Source organism: Gadus macrocephalus, chromosome 5, assembly GCF_031168955.1.
Source record: "Gadus macrocephalus chromosome 5, ASM3116895v1".
Taxonomy (NCBI): Eukaryota; Metazoa; Chordata; class Actinopteri; order Gadiformes; family Gadidae; genus Gadus; species Gadus macrocephalus.
The window spans coordinates 13924399-13930863 of record NC_082386.1 but is presented as its reverse complement, the minus strand read 5'-3'; positions in this window follow the sequence as shown (position 1 = coordinate 13930863).

Below are 6465 nucleotides of genomic sequence, written 5' to 3'. Positions count from 1 at the left end.
CTATCACATGACACCTGACCCTCCCTATCACATGACACCTGACCCTCCCTATCACATGACCCCTGACCCTCCATATCACATGAACCCAGACACTCCCTGTCACATGACCCCTGACCCTCCATATCACATGACCCCAGACCCTCCATATCACATGACACCTGACCTGACTCTACATATCACATGACACCTGACCCACCATATCACATGACACCTGACCCTCCATATCACATGACACCTGACCCTCCATATCACATGACCCCAGATTCTCCATATCACATGATGTCACCACTGTGGTGACAACTCCAAAGGTGGAGGTTGCTCCAGCACATGGTAGCGTTGTAACATAAGTTGTTCTTGAAGGCTGGCTGTTGATACATTATTACACTATTGATGGGAAGAGTTTCAATGAGACACTGTGCCTCCGTCTCGTGGCTCGCCATCCCAGCGCCGTTCTGATATAGATAGGGTCGCCTTCATTTCCTGCTGAGCAGCGAGGGGGAGAATGGAACGATATTGAAAGAAAACATATCCCCTGTGTGTGCAATGGTGTGCGTGTGTGTGTGTTTGAGCCTCTGCATGCATGTGTGCTTGCATGAATGTGAATGGGTTCGCAGCGTGTATGAGCTTGTGTGTACATGTGTGTTTGTGTCTGTGCGTGGGTGGGCACATCAGTGGGTGGTTAGATGCGGTCAGATGTGTGTGAAGCTGGCCAGTGTCGCTTCTTCACAAAATAAATCCAATAAAAACACTAGTATGGCACACAGCATGCGCACAAGGAATACAATGATGAACACAACCTTTCTCTCCCGGTGTGTCCTCCCTGTCATTGAGCGCATGAAAGCACATTATTCTGCACACTGCTGTTCAGTTTTCTGACATGCCTCCCTTTTCATGTCCTTTCTTAGCCATCGTAAATTATTCATCCTTTGTGTTTGATTTTCGTTGGCATGTGTTGCTAGAATAAAAGAGGTGAAAACTTTTCCTTCAAAGCGTACTTTGGTAAAGTAATTCACTAGAAGGTTCGAAGGTAGATGGTGAAATTCGCCATGAGGTTTGTGAAAGAGTCACTCACTCACTCACTCACTCACTCACTCACTCACTCACTCACTCACTCACTCACTCACTCACTCACTCACAGACAAACAAACTGAACAAGCCTCGTTGGAGCCCACAGTACCGGTTTTCCAGCTCTTTCACGCTACATTAATTGCCGTCTTGTCGGCCCCGTCTTGTCCGCCCTGTCAAACACAGCCTCTTCTAATGGTCTGGGACCACATTGATTGTCTGGTTGTCCGTTTTATTTTCGCCCAACAAGTTCACACGCCCTGCATAAGAAAGTAGCTTCTTGTTATACTTAAGTAGCAACAGTTGAACAACAGACATACTGTATCTTTGCTGTAGGACGCCGGAGGAGGATTGAGCCCCTCGCTCCGTTCTCCTCTCTGTCTCCCTGCTGTCAGGGAGACAGCGGAGCGGAGTAGAGCTCCAGCCCCCAACGTCACTCACAAAGACGCCCAGCGTGGCTGAGCCACTCCCTGGCCGGCGGAGCTAGAGAGGCTCCATGGTTCTGCTGGTGGTGGGTGATGTTCAGGGTCTCTATGGTTAAGGTGGGGGTGGGTGATGTTCAGGGTCTCCATGGTTAAGGTGGGGGTGGGTGATGTTCAGGGTCTCTATGGTTAAGGTGGGGGTGGGTGATGTTCATGGTCTCTATGGTTAAGGTGGGGGTGGGTGATGTTCATGGTCTCCATGGTTAAGGTGGGGGTGGGTGATGTTCATGGTCTCTATGGTTAGGGTGGGGGTGGGTGATGTTCATGGTCTCCATGGTTAGGGTGGGGGTGGGTGATGTTCAGGGTCTCCATGGTTCAATGATTTTTCACACAACAAATACGTTGATTCTTTACCAAGAGTACAGTTCGCCCAAGAGTACAGTCTTTCGATTTGTTGAATACCTCGATCTTTGTTCTCCATGACCTGGTCTTTACCAGAGCTGCGGTGGTGATGAAGTAGAGGAAATGGGATGAAGCTCTCTCTCTCTCTCTCTCTCTCTCTCTCTCTCTCTCTCTCTCTCTCTCTCTCTCTCTCTCTCTCTCTCTCTCTCTCTCTCTCCCTCTCTTCTGAGGTTTGATGTCCAGAGGGACGCCCACGGCCGTACCTGCTTGAGAGTCAAACATGACAGGCAGAAAAGAACCATTGTTCTTTATCTCTCTTCTGTAGTTGTACATACATACATACATACATACATACATACATACATACATACATACATACATACATACATGCATACATACATACATACATACATACATACATACATACATACATACATACATACATACATACATACATACATACACACATACACACAAACACATACATACAATCATACATACTTAGATACAGGCATACATACATCATCCATCATTAAAATATTTGTGAATGGTTAGGGTGAGGGTACTTTTCCCTTATCAGCATAAAAACAGAATTCCCACAATTGAGATACACCGATGTGCACACACTCGCTCGGACACACACACACACACACACAAACACAAACTGATACAAAGACGTACACACACACAACCAAGTATGCACACACGCATGCAAATGCACATACACCTAGTTGCTATCTGTAACTGTAACCTTCTGCATAATTGAAGGGCTCTGTGTTCTATTGGCTACACTCCCCCCAGTCAGCTCTCTACAGTCCCCACGTCCACAAGAACGGCTTCTAAACTCCTTCATGTGGAGAGCAGAGGTAGCTAGGTTGGAACACATGTGTATTAAATATACAGAGAATTGTGTCTTTGAAAAGTTTGCACTTCAAACAATGTGTGAGCGGTCAGCAATTTATACAGCTCCACTCTCCCTCCCTCCCTCCCTCCCCCCCCCCCCCCTCTCTCTCTCTCACTCTCTCTCTCTCTCTCTCTGTCTCTCTTTCTCTCTCTCTCTCTCTCTCTCGCTCACTCTCCCTCTCTCTGTCAAATTGTATAAAGTGGCAATCTCAAAGTTTTGCACCTCATCTCAAAGTGATTTCCCCTGTTTACAAAATAGCGTATTAACTGTTCTAGAAACCCATTTCAGATTTGCTCTAATGTATTTTCAAACTTTGCTGCAACTTTACATGAAGCCCTGCCGTGGACATTTCAGCAGAGATCTCTCCGCCCGACCAAAGACCAGTCTGAAGGGAAAGGGCTCCTCTTGTGTTTTGAGGAGCAGGCTGACGGTCCACCTGAATCATATCTGATTCAGGTTCCTCGGATAGAGACTTGTCTCGGGAGCCCCGCATGTGCTATGTGACTGAACCCGGCCCAGTGTGAGCATTATTCATTATTTCACTATGGATCATGATTGATTGATGATACATATATATAATCATGCCATTGGAAACAAAAGGGAACACAAAGACATGAATATGTCATACACCATGAATATTATCACACCATTTCAAGCTTATTAAGTACACATGTCTGATTTCACTCGTGCTGGGTCATCGACCATTTGTCATGAAGCAGTTTCCAGATTTTTAGAAAGACATTTTCCTTGCTTGCAATTGACCACTGCTGGCGTTTCGCCAGCAGCGGGCGTTTCGCCAGCTGGCGTTTCGCAAATCCCATACCCAACCTTTAATCTACTCAAACCCTAACAATCTCAAGTACATTTAACCAACACTTTTGTTCGGTAGGACAGTTGAATGGAGTTCTGCTTGGGAGAGAGCCTATGCCTGTATGCTGTACTTGGTGACAACCTACCCCAAAAAAGCAACAGAAGTAGAGAGGGAGTTTAACCGTGCTCAATTTGGTGTTGATGCCGAAGAAGCCTCAGGGTTACTTAAGGCATGGCTTGTGATATCTAGCCTTTGCAGTCTTGCACAAAATTGCCACCCTACGCCATGAGAGACTGCCCAGATTGTTGTGGAGGAGCAATGGGACGACATTGAACCCTTCAGGGACCCATGGATGTAAGGGGATCTTTACAAGTATACCTCTTTCAGTTTACTGAAAGTCATCTTTGTTTTGGAGGGAACGCTTTTATTTAAAAGTGTTGTATTTATAATAAGTGTGCCAAAAAGGTTTTTTATTTATTCATTCATAAAGTCAAAACCATGATCTTCTGCAGCGTTTAAATGTATACTTATATCATTCTCTAGTATCTTCTTATTTTTTACATTTTAATTTTTTTTAAATACTTTGTGTTCAATCATTTAATTTTCCATAACTTATGACATTAATTTCTGAAGAACACATTTTCTTTCTTCTTTTTTACGGATACACACACATGCATACACACGTGTATGTATATATATATATATATATATATATATATATATATATATATATATATATACATGTACATGCATACACATACATACATCTGCATAACTCCCCCCCCAGCTACTACTGCCCCCCAGCTACTACTGCTACTAGGCTCCTACTATGTCACGCGCAACGCAACTACTGTGAGGAGTTGCTGCATTGAGCAGATATAAAAATTACTGGAACCTTTATGAACCTTTATGAACCAAAAATATAAAAAATATTTATATCAGTTCTTAACCTTAGATTTTCTAAATATCTTGCAAACGTGAATGGTAGAAACTAGAGAGCATCGCACCCTCGAATCTTATAGTGTGGCCAGTTAGACAAGGCCCGATTTCCTGGCTCTGTGATCGTATCCACCTTATTCCGCCACGCCCCTTTTTACATGTGTTTGTCGTCCGCTTTGTGTTGAAACTTCCGGTCGGCTAGCTACAGCTAGATAGCTACATTGAAAGAAAGGTAAAGGCACCTTGAGAGTCACGTGACCTGGAAGCAGGCCCATTGAAAAGAACGAAAAAACGTAGGCATGTCACATGTTTAGAGCCGTTATTGTAAAGGCGCGTTCACTCTCCTGGTGATAACGAGACGCTTGCCAGTGATGACGCTCATGCTTTCGCGTGTTCCCGACAGCGACCGTTCATGTGCAGTTGGGAAACAGCTGGTTGGGAATCTAAAAGTTCTTCAAAGCAGGGCTTTTTTATCCGATAAAAACCAGTCAGAACTAAACAGAACTTAGTAGGATCAGTTTACAATTTACATGCGTTTATTTCCTTGATGCCTATCACCTACTATCCTTTTGCTTTTATTTATGAGAAGCACATACAGTATTGCCACTGTATGGAAGGCAACACTTGCCCTTATCTAGAGCTAGTTTACCAATACAACGTTTAAAACAGACGTTACAACGTCAATCAATCGTAAAGTATGTGATATGATGGTTGATTCTTTTATATTGAGTAAAACGTTCATGTTCCGCCATGTTCATGCGCGTCCCTAGTAAACCAAACGTCACCAACTGGGCAATTCTGTTATCAAAATTTGGCCAGAGTTGCCGAACGGAAGTAGAATCATAACAGCGTCATGAGCGTCAATGTTTTCCCCATAATTTCCAGCGATGTGAACGCACCAGAAAACCCCCTGCGTCCAATGAAGACGCAAAAGGACACTCTTTGCGTCAGCAGTTAACGCCTAAAGCCCCTGACCAAGTTTCTATTTTTGACAAACTCGGAATGAGACTGTGATGGTCCTTCATTGAAGGAGGGAGGTGTGGACCGACCTGGCAGAGGCCCGGCGCTGTCGTGGCCGATACGCACAAACTATCTGTGTGTAGTCTGCAGTTGGGACCGCCCTGCATTGACCAGCAATTATTGAGCCTACCACACCTATGTTAGTTCCTCCAGGCCTTTCGGGAACGTAGAGTGGGGCTAGAAAACACACAATGTAACAGTCGGGGTTAAAGTATAAAGGTAAATAGTGAACGTATCGCACACAAACAAACGCACACACACACACGCACGCACGCACGCACGCACGCACACACACACACACACACACACTCAGTCGATCCAGTTCACCTTTACGTCATAACGTCTACGTTTGCTCTTTCCTCAGTCCTCCCCTAGCTACGCTCTCAATAGGGGCTCTCCTGCTCCTCCCCTTGCTCCTCTTCCTCCTGCTCCCCCTCCGCCCGCTCCTCCTCCTCCTGCTCCTCGTCCTGCACTAACTTCTGCTCCTCCTCTTCCACCTGCTCCTCCTCCTCCTGCCCTTCCTTCTCCTCCTGATCCTCCTCCTATTCCTCCTGCTCCTCCTCTTCCTCCTGCTCCTCCTCCTCCTCCTCTTCCTCCTCCTGCTCCTCCTCCTCCTCCTCCTTCCCCTCCTCCTTCCTCTTCCTCCGGCTCCTCACCGCCGGGACAGAACGCAGGCCAGCTAATCTGGGGAGTCCAGGCGCGGCGAGATGGAGACAGAGGTCGACAGAGAGGCTGGCCTCTTTGCACACAGATAGAAAAGGGCTTCTGCTTGCGGGCTCGTGGCAGATAACATCCAGCTTGACCTATAAATATAGTGTCGCCGTGCAGGAGGAGACGGCCCTGGTCTGGAGATGGAGTCTCTCAGTACTGGAAAAGGATTTTTAAAAGAGAGGAGTGGGGAG